Source organism: Salvelinus namaycush, unplaced genomic scaffold (assembly GCF_016432855.1).
Source record: "Salvelinus namaycush isolate Seneca unplaced genomic scaffold, SaNama_1.0 Scaffold505, whole genome shotgun sequence".
NCBI classification, from domain to species: domain Eukaryota; kingdom Metazoa; phylum Chordata; class Actinopteri; order Salmoniformes; family Salmonidae; genus Salvelinus; species Salvelinus namaycush.
This window is the reverse complement of record NW_024061204.1, coordinates 121389-139538: the sequence shown is the minus strand read 5'-3', so window position 1 is coordinate 139538 and position 18150 is coordinate 121389.

Below are 18150 nucleotides of genomic sequence, written 5' to 3'. Positions count from 1 at the left end.
GATAAGTCTCCACCCCCCTGAGTTAGGTCTCCAGCCTCTGAGTTAAGTCTCCACCCTCTGAGTTAAGTCTCCACCCCCTGAGTGAAGTCTCCACCCCCTGAGTGAAGTCTCCACCCCATGACTTAATACTTGGTGGAAGCAATTTGTAATAAGATTCTACCAACTTTGCTCTTTGAGCAACATATTCATGTATATTCATACTTTTTGTCAAAATTGCTCAAGCACTTTACATTTGATTGGGAATCATTGATGGACAGCAATATTCAAACCTTGAATGTTAAAGCAAATGTAAGTCAGGACTGAGACTAGACCACTCAGAATAAGTCAGGACTGAGACTAGACCACTCAGAATAAGTCAGGACTGAGACTAGACCACTCAGAATAAGTCAGGACTGAGACTAGACCACTCAGAATAAGTCAGGACTGAGACTAGACCACTCAGAATAAGTCAAGACTGAGACTAGACCACTCAGAGTAAGTCAGGACTGAGACTAGACCACTCAGAATAAGTCAGGACTGAGACTAGACCACTCAGAATAAGTCAGGACTGAGACTAGACCACTCAGAATAAGTCAGGACTGAGACTAGACCACTCAGAATAAGTCAGGACTGAGACTAGACCACTCAGAATAAGTCAGGACTGAGACTAGACCACTCAGAATAAGTCAGGACTGAGACTAGACCACTCAGAGTAAGTCAGGACTGAGACTAGACCACTCAGAATAAGTCAGGACTGAGACTAGACCACTCAGAATAAGTCAGGACTGAGACTAGACCACTCAGAATAAGTCAGGACTGAGACTAGACCACTCAGAATACGTCAGGACTGAGACTAGACCACTCAGAATAAGTCAGGACTGAGACTAGACCACTCAGAATAAGTCAGGACTGAGACTAGACCACTCAGAGTAAGTCAGGACTGAGACTAGACCACTCAGAATAAGTCAGGACTGAGACTAGACCACTCAGAATAAGTCAGGACTGAGACTAGACCACTCAGAATAAGTCAGGACTGAGACTAGACCACTCAGAATAAGTCAGGACTGAGACTAGACCACTCAGAATAAGTCAGGACTGAGACTAGACCACTCAGAATAAGTCAGGACTGAGACTAGACCACTCAGAGTAAGTCAGGACTGAGACTAGACCACTCAGAATAAGTCAGGACTGAGACTAGACCACTCAGAATAAGTCAGGACTGAGACTAGACCACTCAGAATAAGTCAGGACTGAGACTAGACCACTCAGAATAAGTCAGGACTGAGACTAGACCACTCAGAATAAGTCAGGACTGAGACTAGACCACTCAGAATAAGTCAGGACTGAGACTAGACCACTCAGAATAAGTCAGGACTGAGACTAGACCACTCAGAATAAGTCAGGACTGAGACTAGACCACTCAGAAACACCCAACACCTCTTGAAAAGCCATTCTGGGGTCTTTAGCATTAACATCTGTGTAATTGTCAAGCTGAATAATAAAACTCTATCCCAAGGTTTTCAGAAGACTGAGGCAAGTTTTCCTTGAACTTTCTACCTGGGCTTTTCTCCATTCATGTTTATTTTGATCTTGACAAACTCCCCAGCTGATGACAAGCATACCCATAACATGATGCTGCCACAACAATACTTACCATAAAGATTGAATAGCAGTGCTTAAAGATTTAATACATTTAATAAACACACTCTAAAAACTTCCACGGCCGAACGGCAAAGAAAATAATATTAGACAACTTGTCGTTACCATGTCCGTCCTTCCTGATTTGTAATGACTAGCACACTATATGACGTAATTACATAAGACACCTCTATCATGGATTTGTTGTTGTACTCAAGGAAGGGAAGCAAGGTCTTGGCGATAAGGTCATAAAGTATTTACTGAATTCCACTTGTCCATCTGTTCTTGTACTCTATGCTGGTCTACATTGACATAGATCTGTTGTTGTACTTTATGCTGGTCTACATTGACATAGATCTGTTGTTGTACTTTATGCTGGTCTACATTGACATAGATCTGTTGTTGTACTTTATGCTGGTCTACATTGACATAGATCTGTTGTTGTACTTTATGCTGGTCTACATTGACATAGATCTGTTGTTGTACTCTATGCTGGTCTACATTGACATAGATCTGTTGTTGTACTTTATGCTGGTCTACATTGACATAGATCTGTTGTTGTACTTTATGCTGGTCTACATTGACATAGATCTGTTGTTGTACTTTATGCTGGTCTACATTGACATAGATCTGTTGTTGTACTTTATGCTGGTCTACATTGACATAGATCTGTTGTTGTACTCTATGCTGGTCTACATTGACATAGATCTGTTGTTGTACTTTATGCTGGTCTACATTGACATGGATCTGTTCTTGTACTTTATGCTGATCTACATTGACATCTGTTATTGTACTTTATGCTGGTCCTCATTTACATAGATCTGTTGTTGTACTTTATGCTGGTCTACATTGACATAGATCTGTTGTTGTACTTTATGCTGGTCTACATTGACATAGATCTGTTGTTGTACTTTATGCTGGTCTACATTGACATAGATCTGTTGTTGTACTTTATGCTGGTCTACATTGACATAGATTTCACACAATCATGTCTCTTACATACATTCTAATGCCTCAAATGAAAGTTTCATTCATAAATCATGATGATGTCATATCACTTGGTACTAAAATATTATATTTCTTGGAACTTTTGAGTCAAAGAAATGTTTCTGTACCTGTCTGGTTAATTTAGTACATGTTTTATTTGTTATGTTGGTTGAGAGAGAGAGAGAGAGAGAGAGAGAGAGAGAGAGAGAGAGAGAGAGAGAGAGAGAGAGAGAGAGAGAGAGAGAGAGAGAGAGAGAGAGAGAGAGAGAGAGAGAGAGAGAGAGAGAGAGAGAGGGCAGAGAGAGAGAGAGAGAGAGAGAGAGAGAGAGAGAGAGAGAGAGAGAGAGAGAGAGAGAGAGAGAGAGAGAGAGAGAGAGGAGAGAGAGAGAGAGAGAGAGAGAGAGAGAGAGAGAGAGAGAGAGAGAGAGAGAGAGAGAGAGAGAGAGAGAGAGGCAGAACCTGATATGTAAATGAGTTGAGTAAACAGAAGTAACTTTCTACGACCAAATGATCATTCAGACTCTGTTTCTACTGAGAGATACAAGGTAAGACGACGATTGTTATGTGTATTCATATAGTTGATGATATTGTTATGTGTATTCATATAGTTGATGATATTGTTATGTGTATTCATATAGTTGATGATATTGTTATGTGTATTCATATAGTTGATGATATTGTAATGTATATTCATATAGTTGATGATATTGTTACGTGTAGTCATATAGTTGATGATATTGTTACGTGTATTCATATAGTTGATGATATTGTTATGTGTATTCATATAGTTGATGATATTGTTATGTGTATTCATATAGTTGATGACATTGTTATGTGTATTCATACAGTTGATGATATTGTTATGTGCATTCATATAGTTGATGATATTGTTATGTGTATTCATATAGTTGATGATATTGTTATGTGTATTCATATAGTTGATGATATTGTTACGTGTATTCATATAGTTGATGATATTGTTATGTGTATTCATATAGTTGATTATATTTTTGTGGACAGTGTTATAATAGTCCTACTCTCCTTAAAATGTATTTGATATAAATTAGATGCGTGGGGTGAATTCGTTCTGTGCCCATCTGTGTGCCCCAGGGTGATCGCTCCTACACTATCTAGAATCTAAAAAGGTTATTTGGCTGTCCCCATAGTAGAACCCTTTGTAGAACCCTTTTTGGTACTAGGGAGAACCCTTTTGGGTTCAAATGAAATACCCTTTCCACAAAGGGTTCTACATGGAAGCCAGAAGGGTTCTACCTGGAACCCAAAAGCGTTCTCCTATGGGGACAGCCGGAGGACCCGTTTGGAACCCTTTATTCTAAGAGTGTACTGTATCATAGGTCTACAGACTTGTCTTCTCACAACAAGCAACAAACAAACATTTTCTCTTTCTAATCTACTGTTAATGCTTTTCACTCAGGAAGGTTTGTTGTGTGAAAGAGACAAATAAATATTGTGGAAAGACTAACAACAAATTACACTTCCTCAAAACAGGTTGTGTGTATTCATTAGTGCCCACCGTAGCAAAACGTTTGGCAACAGAAACCGTTTAGTCCACGTTGTACAGCGTTTAGAGTAAACTGTTTATGCAACATTTTAAAACTGTTGGCTGTGGAGTAAACTAATGAATACAACCCAGGTTGTAGCCTACAACTCGGCTGTTGATACCTGCCTGATGCTGAAACCTGAACGTAGCCTGAGGGGTAAACTATGATACAGCCTTGATATATTGGTTTTCTAAAAATAGCCAGATTCAGTTAGATTCACGTTCCAGCTCAGGCCTCATCCATCAGAATATACAGAGCACTAGACATCAGGAAGGTGCTCTCTCAGGAGAACGGAAAATATCTCAATGACTTGACATGTTCTGGTGGCCAGTTGGTGAGGGCCACAGCATAGTCCTTTAGTCTCTATGGGCCAGATGGCCAGTTGGTGAGGGCCACAGCATAGTCCTTTAGTCTCTATGGACCAGATGGCCAGCTGGTGAGGGCCACAGCATAGTCCTTTAGTCTCTATGGGCCAGATTGCCAGTTGGTGAGGGCCACAGCATAGTCCTTTAGTCTCTATGGGCCAGGTAGCCAGTTGGTGAGGGCCACCGCATAGTCCTTTAGTCTCTATGGGCCAGGTGGCCAGTTGGTGAGGGCCACAGCATAGTCCTTTAGTCTCTATGGGCCAGATGGCCAGTTGGTGAGGGCCACAGCATAGTCCTTTAGTCTCTATGGGCCGGGTGGCCAGTTGGCGAGGGCCACAGGCATGGGGAAAGAAAAAAATATGATCACCCTGTTACAGGGAAAACTAAAACGGTGTCGTGTAATTGAGTGTATTTAAGCTTTAAAAAACGGTCTTCTGAAATGATAAATTCACTTTTCTTATTTAAAATGGTTAATTATTATAATCTACATAATAATGCAACGTCTCGTTGCTTGCAGGACTAATTCCTCTGCGTAGCAAACTATTCAAATTAAGATGCAACCATCTGTACAATAGACCTCTCTCATAATAATATTGGTTCAGATCAGGATATACTACCTCCTCTCTCAATGTATATGACTACATCAGATAGTATATTACCTCTCTTTCTAATGATATGACTATATCAGATCATATACCTCTCTCTAATGTATATGGCTCTATCAGATATATATACCTCTCTCTAATGTATATGACTATATCAGGAATATATACCTCTCTCTAATGTATATGACTTATATCAGAATTATATACCTCTCTCTAATGTATATGACTATATCAGGATAATAAACATATCATCATCATCATAGAGAACTGATGAGAACATATCACCATCATAGAAGACCTGATGAAACATATCACCATCATAGAAGACCTAATGAGAACATATCATCATCATCATAGAAGACCTGATGAGAAACATATCATCATCATAGAAGACCTGATGAGAACATATCATCATCATCATGGAAGACCTGATGAAGAACATATCATCATCATAGAACGCACCTAATAGAGAACATATCACCATCATAGAAGACCGATGAGAACAATCTCATCACAATCATAGAAGAACTGACGAACATACACCATCATAGAAGATCTGATAAGAACATATTCCCATCATCATCGAGAGACCTGATGAGAAACATATCATCATCATCATAGAAGACCTGATAGAAGAACTATCACCATAATAGAAGACCTGATGAGAACATATCATCATCATCATATAGAGACCTGATGAGAACATATCATCATCATCAATATCATCATAGAAGACCTGCTGAGAAACATATCACCATCATAGAAGACCTGATGAAACATATCACCATACATAGAAGACCTAATGAGACACTATCACAGTCATAGAAGACCTGATGAGAACATATCACCATCATATAAGACCTGATGAGAACATATTCCCCCACGCCATCACATAGAGAACCTGATGAGAACAATCACACATCATAGAAACCGATGAGAACATATCACCATCATAGAAGACCTGATGAGAACATATCATCATCACATCATAGAAGACCTGATGAGAACACATCACCACTCATAGAAGACCTGATGAGAAACATATCATCATCATCATAGAAATCATCAGATCACATAGACATAGAATGAGAACATATCACATCATCATAGAAGACCTGATGAGAACATATCACATCACTAGAAGACCTGATGAGAACATCACCATCATAGAAGACCTGATGAGAACATATCACCATCATAAGAAGGCTTGATGAGAACATATCACCATCATAGAAGACCTGATGAGAATATATACCATCATCATAGAAGACCTGGTGAGAACATATCATCATCATCATAGAAGACCTGATGAGAACATATCACCATCATAGAAGACCTGATGAGACATATCACCATCATAGAAGACTTGATGAGAACATATCCATCATAGAAGACTTGATGAGAACATATCACCATTCATAGAGAACTGATGAGAACATATCATCATCATCATAGAAGAACCTGATGATAACATATCATCATCACCATAGAAGACCTGATGAGAACATATCACCATCATAGAAGACCTGATGAGAACATATCATCATCATCATAGAAGACCTGATGAGAACATATCACCATCATAGAAGACCTGATGAGAACATATCATCATCATAGAAGACCTGATGAGAACATATCACCATCATAGAAGACCTGATGAGAACATATCACCATCATCATAGAAGACCTGATGAGAACATATCATCATCACATAGAAGACCTGATGGAACATATCATCACCATCATAAAAGACCTGATGAGAACATATCACATCCATCATAGAAGACCTGATGAGAACATATCACCATCATAGAAGACCGATGAGAACATATCATCATCATCATAGAAGACCTGATAGAACAATCATCATCATCATAGAAGAACTGATGAGAACATATCACCATCATAGAAGACCTGATGAGAACATATCAACATCATGAAAGACCTGATGAGAACATATCATCATCATCATAAAAGACCTGATGAGAAACATATCATCATCATAGAAGACCCGATGAGAACATATCATCATCATCATGAAGACCTGATGAGAACATATCATCATCATCATAAGACCTGATGAGAACATATCACCATCATAGAAGACCTGATGAGAACATATCACCATCATAGAAGACCTGATGAGAACATATCATATCATCATAGAAGACCTGATGAGAACATATCACCACATAGAAGACCTGATGAGAACATATCATCCATCATAGAAGACCTGATGAGAACATATCACCATCATAGAAGATGATAAGAACATATCACCATCATCAAGAAGACCTGATGAGAACATATCATCATCATCATAGAAGACCTGATGAGAACATATCACCATAATAGAAGACCTGATGAGAACATATCATCATCATCATAGAAGACCTGATGAGAACATATCATATCATCATCATATCATAGAAGCCTGCTGAGAACATATCACCATCATAGAAGACTCTATGAGACATATCAGAAAAACTCTCTATGATATGGCTTATCAGATATATACCTCTCTATGTAATGACTATTCAGAATAATACTCTCTAGATAGCTATCAGGAATATATATCTCTCTATGATATGACTATATCAGATATATATACCTCTCTATGTATATGACAATCAGATATATACTCTCTAAGTATATGACTAATCAGATATAACATATCATCATCATCATAGAAGACCTGATGAGAACATATCACCATCATAGAAGACCTGATGAGAACATCATCACCTCATAGAAGACCTGATGAAACATATCTCATCATCATAGAAGCCTGATGAGAACATATCATCACCATAGAAGACCTGATGAGAACATATCACATCATAGAAGACCTGATGAGAACATATCATCATCATAGAAGACCATGAGAACATATCACCATCATAGAAGACCTGATGAGAACATATCACCATCATAGAAGCCTGATGAGAACATATCACCATCATAGAAGACCTGATAGAGACATTATCACCATCATCATAGAAGACCTGATGAGAACATATCATCATCAATCATAGAAGACCTGATGAGAACATATCATCATCATCATAGAAGACCTGATGAGAACATATCATCATCATCATAGAAAACCTGATGAGAACATATCCATCATATCATCATCATCATAGAAGACTGATGAGAACATATCACCATCATATAGAAGACCTATGAGAACATACACATCATAGAAGACCTGATGAGAAACATTCATCATCATAGAAGACCTGATGAGAACATATCACCATCATAGAAGACCTGATGAGAACATATCACTCATCATAGAAGACCTGATGAGAACATATCACCATCATAGAAGACCTGATGAGAAATCATATCATCATAGAAGACCTGATGAGAACATATCATCATCATAGAAGACCTGATGAGAACATATCATCACATCATTATAGAAGACCTGATGAGAACACATACTCACCATCATAGAAGACCTTGGACCCTGAGATGAAACATATCACTCATCAATAGAAGACCTGATGAGAACATATCATCATCATCATAGAAGACCTGATGAGAACATATCATCATCATCATGAAGACCATGATGAGAACAATCCTCATCATCATCTAGAAGACCGATGAGAACATATATCACCTAAAAGAAGACCTGATGAGACACAATATATCACACCACATAGAAGACCTGATGAGAACATATCACCATCATAGAAGGCTGATGAGACAATATCACCATCATAGAAGACTGATGAGAATATTACCATCATCATAAAGACCTGTGAGAACATATTCATCATCATCATAGAAGACCTGATGAGAACATATCACCATCATAGAAGACCTGATGAGAACATATCACCATCATAGAAGACCTGATGAGAACACTATCACTCATCATAGAAGACTTGATGAGAACATATCACAATCATAGAAGACACTGATGAGAACATATCAATCATCATCATAGAGACCTGATGAAACATATCATCATCACCATAGAAGACCCTGATGAGAACATATCACCATCATAGAAGACCTGATGAGAACATATCATCATCATCATTAGAAGACCTGAGAGAACATATCACATCATAGAAGACCTGATGAAAAACATATCACCATCATAGAAGACCTGATGAGAACATATCACCATCAGAGAAGACCTGATGAGAACATATCACCATCATCATAGAAGACCTGATGAGAAACATATCATCATCATCATAGAAGACCTGTGATGAGAACATATCATAACATCATATAAAAGACTGATGAGAACATATCATCATCATCATAGAAAGACCTGATGAGAACATATCACCATTCATAGAAGACCTGATGAGGACATATCATCATCATCATAAGAAGACCTGATTAGAAAATATCATCATCATCATAGAAGACCTGATGAGAACATATCACCATCATAGAAGACCTGATGAGAACATATCACCATCATAGAAGACCTGATGAGAACATATCATCATCATCATAAAAGACCTGATGAGAACATATCATCATCATAGAAGACCCGATGAGAACATATCATCATCATCATGGAAGACCTGATGAGAACATATCATCATCATCATCATAGAAGACCTGATGAGAACATATCACCATCATAGAAGACTTGATGAGACCATATCACCATCATAGAAGACCTGATGAGAACATATCATCATCATCATAGAAGACCTGATGAGAACATATCATCATCATCATAGAAGACCTGATGAGAACATATCACCATCATAGAAGACCTGATGAGAACATATCACCATCTCATAGAAGACCTGATGAGAACATATCATCACCATCATAGAAGACCTGATAAGAACATATCACCATCATAGAAGACCTGATGAGAACATATCACCACCATAGAAGACTTGATGAGAACATATCACCATCATAGAAGACTTGATGAGAACATATCACCATCATAGAAGAACTGATGAGAACATATCATCATCATCAGAAGACCTGATGCGAACATATCATCATCATCATAGAAGACCTGATGAGAACATATCACCATCATAGAAGACCTGATGAGAACATATCACCATCATCATAGAAGACCTGATGAGAACATATCACCATCATCATAGAAGACCTGATGAGAACATATCATCACCATCATAGAAGACCTGATAAGAACATATCACCATCATAGAAGACCTGATGAGAACATATCATCATCATCATAGAAGACCTGATGAGAACATATCATCATCATCATCATCATAGAAGACCTGATGAGAACATATCACCACCATAGAAGACCTGATGAGAACATATCACCATCATAGAAGACCTGATGAGAACATATCATCATCATCATAGAAGACCTGATGAGAACATATCACCATCATCATAGAAGACCTGATGACAACATATCACCATCATAGAAGATCTGATGAGAACATATCATAATCATCATAGAAGACCTGATGAGAACATATCATCACCATCATCATAGAAGACCTGATGAGAACATATCATCACCATCATCATAGAAGACCTGATGAGAACATATCATCACCATCATCATAGAAGACCTGATGAGAACATATCATCACCATCATCATAGAAGACCTGATGAGAACATATCATCATCATCATCATAAAAGACCTGATGAGAACATATCACCATCATCATAGAAGACCTGATGAGAACATATCACCATCATCATCATAGAAGACCTGATGAGAACATATCACCATCATCATCATAGAAGACCTGATGAGAACATATCATCATCCTCATAGAAGACCTGATGAGAACATATCATCATCATCAAAGACCTGCTGAAAACATATCATTATCATCATCAAAGACCTGATGAGAACATATCATCATCATCATAGAAGACCTGATGAGAACATATCATCATCATCATCATCATAGAAGACCTGATGAGAACATATCGTCATCATAGAAGACCTGATGAGAACATATCACCATCATAGAAGACCTGATGAGAACATATCATCACCATCATCATAAAAGACCTGATGAGAACATATCATCATCGAAGACCTGATGAAAACATATCCCCATCGCCATCATAGAAGACCTGATGAGAACATATCACCATCATCATCATAGAAGACCTGATGAGAACATATCATCATCATCATAGAAGACCTGATGAGAACATATCATCATCATCATCATCATAGAAGACCTGATGAGTACATATCATCATCATCATCAGAAAGACCTGATGAGAACATATCATCATCATCAAAGACATGATGAGAACATATCATCATCATCATAGAAGACCTGATGAGAACATATCATCATCAAATACCTGATGAGAACATTTCATCATCATCATCATAGAAGACCTGATGAGAACATATCATCGTCATCATCATAGAAGACCTGATGAGAACATATCACCAATATCATAGAAGACCTGATGAGAACATTTCATCATAATTCAATAACAGCAGCACCTGTGGTTGTACTTCTATTCCTAATGCTACTTCCACCTACACCACATGTCAGAGTTCATTTGAGTTCAGCTCTAAATGTCTGTTACCTGGAAGCCAGACACGTCTCTCCCATTCATGTTCAGTGCTGCCATTTTCTTTCAGAAGAAGATCAAACTCTTTAACAACAGTCAGCAAGAACAACTGAAATGTGGGGAAGTAGTTTTCATAGGACTGGAAATCCATAAATTCTGCTGTCTGGAACACAAAAAGCCAGCGCACCAGCGACTCCTGTGGCGGGCCGGGCGCAGTGCGCGCTAACCAAGGGGGCCAGGTACACGGTGTTTCCTCCGACACATTGGTGCGGCTGGCTTCCGGGTTGGAGGCGTGCTGTGTTAAGAAGCAGTGCTGCTTGGTTGGGTTGTGTTTCGGAGGACGCATGGCTTTCGACCTTCGTCTCTCCCGAGCCCGTACGGGAGTTGTAGCGATGAGACAAGATAGTAATTACTAGCAATTGGATAGGACGAAAATTGGGGAGAAAAGGGGGTAAAATAAAAATAAAAAAGAATATACCATTATATTTACACCAACCATTTCATTTGTTTGGCTTTTTTATGATTTATGGTGTTAATTAACTTGAGTGTTAATTAAACTAATGTATTGTGAGAAATGTAGTATTTCCCTCATGTTGAACTCCCTGAAATGGATAATCAAGGAAAACAAAATCTTTATGCAAATATTCTACGGTATTATATTTCATTCGTAACTGACATTTAGTTACGAATGAAATATAATACCGTAGAATATTTGCATAAAGGTTTTGTTTTCTTTAATTATCCATTTCAAGAGTTTGTGCTGAAAATGAATTGTTTCACTAATATTTTATATGCATGTACATTACATGTTTGATATTGAATTTACAATTTGTACATTTGTATAGACTACACCTAAAGAATAGAAGACACATTTTCATTTCACAGAATTCAATTATATTTTCTTTCGTTCAAATTCGAATTGCAATTATGAATCCTGTTTACTACTTCAATTCAAATTAATTTAATTGGAATTTCAGTCATTCTCAATTAAATTCTGTAATTGGCCACAACAACACTACAAAATACAACCTATTTCCCTGAGAGTGAAAAGAGTCCCTGACATTCAGTCTGATTAGATCTGGAATCCATAATGGTGAAACAGCCACGTCCGTTTGAGATATTACAAAGGAGAAGTCACTATAAACAACCATACTGTTTTCCCCTCAGACATCATTATACACATGATAGAAGAGCACAATATGAACTGCAATTATTTGTACCATGCTGCACGACGCTCCGCAGCAACAAAAACAAGGTGGTGGGGAGGCCAGTGGTGCTGTTTCCCCCCACTGCTGACTCCAATATGGACAAAACTTCATAGTTACCTTCAAATCATTGTTTGGATAAAGGATATACAGTATTTGCAATCTCAAGAGCGAGAGTTGCGCATATTTATCCTGATCAATCACAAAAAGAAGACCACTAGTCCCTACTGTTAGAAAATAATGACATTTTAAAAGATGCTCTTAACATAGGTAAAGACATTGTCACACAAATACTTTGATTGAAAAGGGGGTTTGGTTTGTGATGAAATACTTTGATTGAAAAGGGGGTTTGGTTTGTGATGAAATACTTTGATTGAAAAGGGGGTTTGGTTTGTGATGAAATACTTTGATTGAAAAGGGGGTTTGGTTTGATGAAATACTTTGATTGAAAAGGGGGTTTGGTTTGTGATGAAATACTTTGATTGAAAAGGGGGTTTGGTTTGATGAAATACTTTGATTGAAAAGGGGGTTTGGTTTGTGATGAAATACTTTGATTGAAAAGGGGGTTTGGTTTGTGATGAAATACTTTGATTGAAAAGGGGGTTTGGTTTGTGATGAAATACTTTGATTGAAAAGGGGGTTTGGTTTGTGATGAAATACTTTGATTGAAAAGGGGGTTTGGTTTGTGATGAAATACTTTGATTGAAAAGGGGGTTTGGTTTGTGATGAAATACTTTGATTGAAAAGGGGGTTTGGTTTGTGATGAAATACTTTGATTGAAAAGGGGGTTTGGTTTGATGAAATACTTTGATTGAAAAGGGGGTTTGGTTTGTGATGAAATACTTTGATTGAAAAGGGGGTTTGGTTTGATGAAATACTTTGATTGAAAAGGGGGTTTGGTTTGTGATGAAATACTTTGATTGAAAAGGGGGTTTGGTTTGATGAAATACTTTGATTGAAAAGGGGGTTTGGTTTGATTGTCACGTTCCTGACCTATTTCTGTTAGTTTGTTGTATGTGTTAGTTGGTCAGGACGTGAGTTTGGGTGGGCATTCTATGTTTTCTGTTTCTATGTTGGTTTAAGGGTTGCCTGGTATGGCTCTTAATTAGAGGCAGGTGTTTGGCGTTCCTCTAATTGAGAGTCATATTTAGGTAGGTTGTTTCACAGTGTTCGTTGTGGGTGGTTGTCTCCTGTGTCAGTGTTTGTCGCACCATACGGGACTGTTCGGTTTGTTTTTGTACATCGTCATTTTGTGTAGTCTATTTTCCCTGTTCGTGCGTTCTTCGTGTTTTATGTAAGTTCCATGTCCAGGTCTGTCTATTCCGTTTTGTTATTTTGTTAATCATTCAAGTGTATTTCGTTTCGTGTTTTTTCGGTCTTGTTAATTAAAATTATGTATTCACAACCCGCTGCGCCTTGGTCGAATCACTACTCCTCCTCCTCAGAGGAAGAGGATTACCGTTACAGATTAAATACTTTGATTGAAAAGGGGGTTTGGTTTGATGAAATACTTTGATTGAAAAGGGGGTTTGGTTTGATGAAATACTTTGATTGAAAAGGGGGTTTGGTTTGATGAAATACTTTGATTGAAAAGGGGAAGGGGGTTTGGTTTGATGAAATACTTTGATTGAAAAGGGGAAGGGGGTTTGGTTTGATGAAATACTTTGATTGAAAAGGGGAAGGGGGTTTGGTTTGATGAAATACTTTGATTGAAAAGGGGAAGGGGGTTTGGTTTGGGGGTTCTAAGTGCAGAGTTTTGAGGATGATGATTCAGGTCTCGTCTGAATGGAGCCTCAAATATGGACTTGGTTTAAACACTGTTAGAATTTCTGTAATTCCATCCCTTTCAATCACCTCCCGCACCTTGAAAGGACCAACAATTGTGTGTTTCCTTCATTTTTTTGAAGAGAATGTGAGTAAAACAATACTTAAAGCTTGAGAATAATGCAATAAGGTCAAAAGATGAAATTCAGTCAAACTTGCTACTTGGTCCTTGCTACTCTCCATAATGGTTTGATTAAATGTTTAGCCGTCATGCTAGTATTACCTTTCCCATTGTGTGTTTGATTGAATTCCAGCCAGATAGAAGTGGGTTTGTAGGGTTGTAGGGTTCCAGCTCACCTCTTTTCTCACAACATTACTGGGAAGCAACAACACATTCAGGATGGACCTCTGTTCAGGGACAAACGGTTGGTAGAACAACAACACAAGCCCCTGGATAGGGGAGATGGGAGCATCTTCTTCATGGACATTTCCATAAGCAGAGAATCCAGTGACGTTTATAATGATGTGTGTTTCTGTTAGAATAAGGCTGTAACGTAACAAAATGTGGAAAATTCAAGGGGTCTGAATACTTTCAGAATGCACTGTATGTGTATTGTTATTATTGGCTTTACTTGTAGCCTAAAACAATTATACATCCACACAAGTGTGGCACTAAAACGTATTGATATCAAAGTAGGCTAGGGACTAGCCTAAACAGACAAAAGGGGAAACCAGTATCTTTGATACAACTTCATAACTGTGAGGACGCAAGTGCCATGTTTGGTAACTTGATGGAAAAATGTTATGCGATTTAAGTCGCAAAAGCTTACTAAGGTTAACTACAATGAAGAGTATAACCTTGCTATGAATTCATATGATATTACAGTGTTATGAATTCATAGCAAGATTAACATTTTTCCAGACATTGTATTATGTTTCTTGGTCAAGTCAATCTCGAACTAACATGTTTCTGTACGTGAAACGGATACTACTACTGTACTGTACAGATATAATATATTTATCCATGAAATAATAGCATACGCAGTCTTCCTTAAACTATATTTCTTACCATGGATGGGTCCGTTTACAGTTTACTTGTTTCCAACCGCCCAGCCCATCCTTCTTCTTCAATGAGGTTTAACAGCGGTTGGCAACCAATAGATGTTGCATCACAGGTAGGCTGGACACATGACATTTTTAACAACGTTTGTTTTTAATAAAAACTAGTTCATTGCATCCGCCGTGGAGCCCAGTTTCATAATATGACCATTTTTTCCAGCTGCTTGACGTCGTTTTGAAGTGATCACGAAAAAACAGGCCTTATTTTAGGGCATTTTTCACCCTGCCATCTCCTATTAGTTCTACTGAGCACCGTGGCACCAACTGGCTTTCCGAACGTTCTATTCCCAGCCCATGGTTCTACGTCACAACGCCAGCTTCGGTATTGTTGGCAATGAGACCTGCTCACGTTGTTAGTTAAAATGTAAACAACAAAAGTTATCTTGTAACTCTGAGCTCGTCCCATTGTTTCCTATAGGGGGAATATAGGCATGTCTGTCTATTTCGCCAAATATCTCGCAATGTGTATATTTAGTTTTTTTTCCAAGCCGGACGCCATTTCAATCATGAGAATCTCCTCTTTGTAATTATGTAAATCTGGGCAGCGAGCTTGTTTTCATTTTTTCCCCTACTTTCTCATTACGCAGACATAAGCACGGTTGACACCATCGAGGTGTTTACTTTCTACACAAGTAATTTTTTTCCAGTTTCGTCCGAGGAACGTATTGTAGTGGTAAAATAAAAATAGATTTTTTTGTTGTTGTGCCATTTAGGCGAAATGGAATTCTAAGCATCACTCCAGTCAAAACAGGCTCTGCGAACGTTCGAGCAAGAGAACACAAGCTAAGGTTAAACATTCTTCTCCAAAGACTGAATATCGTTTCTAGATAAATAATTACTGTTGGAAATGCTTGTTCTCAATGCATCAGTAAGGTTTTGACAAAAACAAGTCAGTTCAAAAATGATGATGATGATGGTGGTGGAGTTGATGATGATGACTGCACTTTGGGACCTGTGACCACAATAATCTCATGATAACAGTTTGTCTTAATTCAATGAAATTAAGGATTTGATGAATGAATCGATTCGATAAATATGTTAATGTAGGGATAATGATGTGAAAATGTTAAACGCTTATAAAATACCTTTATATACTTATGCAGTGTATCCTACTATAAATCAAATCAAATGTTTATTCATGACGTGAACAGGATACAGCGGGTGTAAATGGCACAGGGAAATGCTTACTTGCCAGCTCCTACAGTTGAAGTCGGAAGTTTACATACACTTAGATTGAATTTGATTGAGTGTTGTAAACTTCTGACCCACTTGAATTCTGATACAGTGATTTATAAGTGAAATAATCTGTCTGTTAACAATTGTTGGAAAAATGTATTGTGTCATGCACAGAGTAGATGTCCTAACCGACTTGCCAAAACTATAGTTTGTTATTAACAAATATGTGGAGTGGTTGTAAAACGAGTTTTAATGATGAATGTACTTTGGTGCAAAAAGTGCAAATCAATCCCAGAACAACAGCAAAGGACCTTGTGGAGATGCTGGAGGAAACAGGTACAAAAGTATCTATATCCACAGTAAAATTTGTCCTAAATCAACATAACCTGAAAGGCCGCTCAGCAAGGCAGAAGCCACTGCTCCAAAACCGCCATAAAAAAGCCAGACTACGGTTTGCAACTGAACATGGGGACAAAGATCATACTTTGTGGAGAAATGTCCTCTGGCCTGATGAAACAAAATTAGAACTGTTTGGCCATAATGACCATCATTATGTTTAGAGGAAAAAGGGGGAGGCTTGCAAGCCGAAGAACACCATTCCAACCGTGAAGCACGAGGGTGGCAGCATCATGTTGTGGGGGTGCTTTGCTGCAGGAGGGACTGGTGCACTTCACAAAATAGATGGCATCATGAGGAGGTAAAATTATGTGGGTATATTGAAGCAACATCTCAAGACATCAGTCAGGAAGTTAAAGCTTGGTCGCAAATGGGTCTTCCAAATGGACAATGACTCACTTAAACCAGCTCTGTCAGGAGGAATGGGCCAAAATTTATCCAACTTATTTTGGGAAGCTTGTGGAAGGCTACCCGAAACGTTTGACCCAAGTTAAACAATTTAAAGGCAATGCTACCAAATACTAATTGAGTGTATGTAAACTTCTGACCCACTGGGAATGTGATGAAAGAAATAAAAGCTGAAAAAAATCTCTACACTATTATTCTGACATTTCACATTCTTAAAATTAAGTGGAGATCCTAACTGACCTAAAACAGGGAATTGTTACTAGGATTAAATGTCAGGAATTGTGAAAAACTGAGTTTAAATGTATTTGGCTAGGGTGCATGTAAACTTCCGACTTCAACTGTATATACAATGATATAAAACATATGTCCCTTATTCAACCATTAAAAAGCAAAGTCCCTGAGCTTTCCCT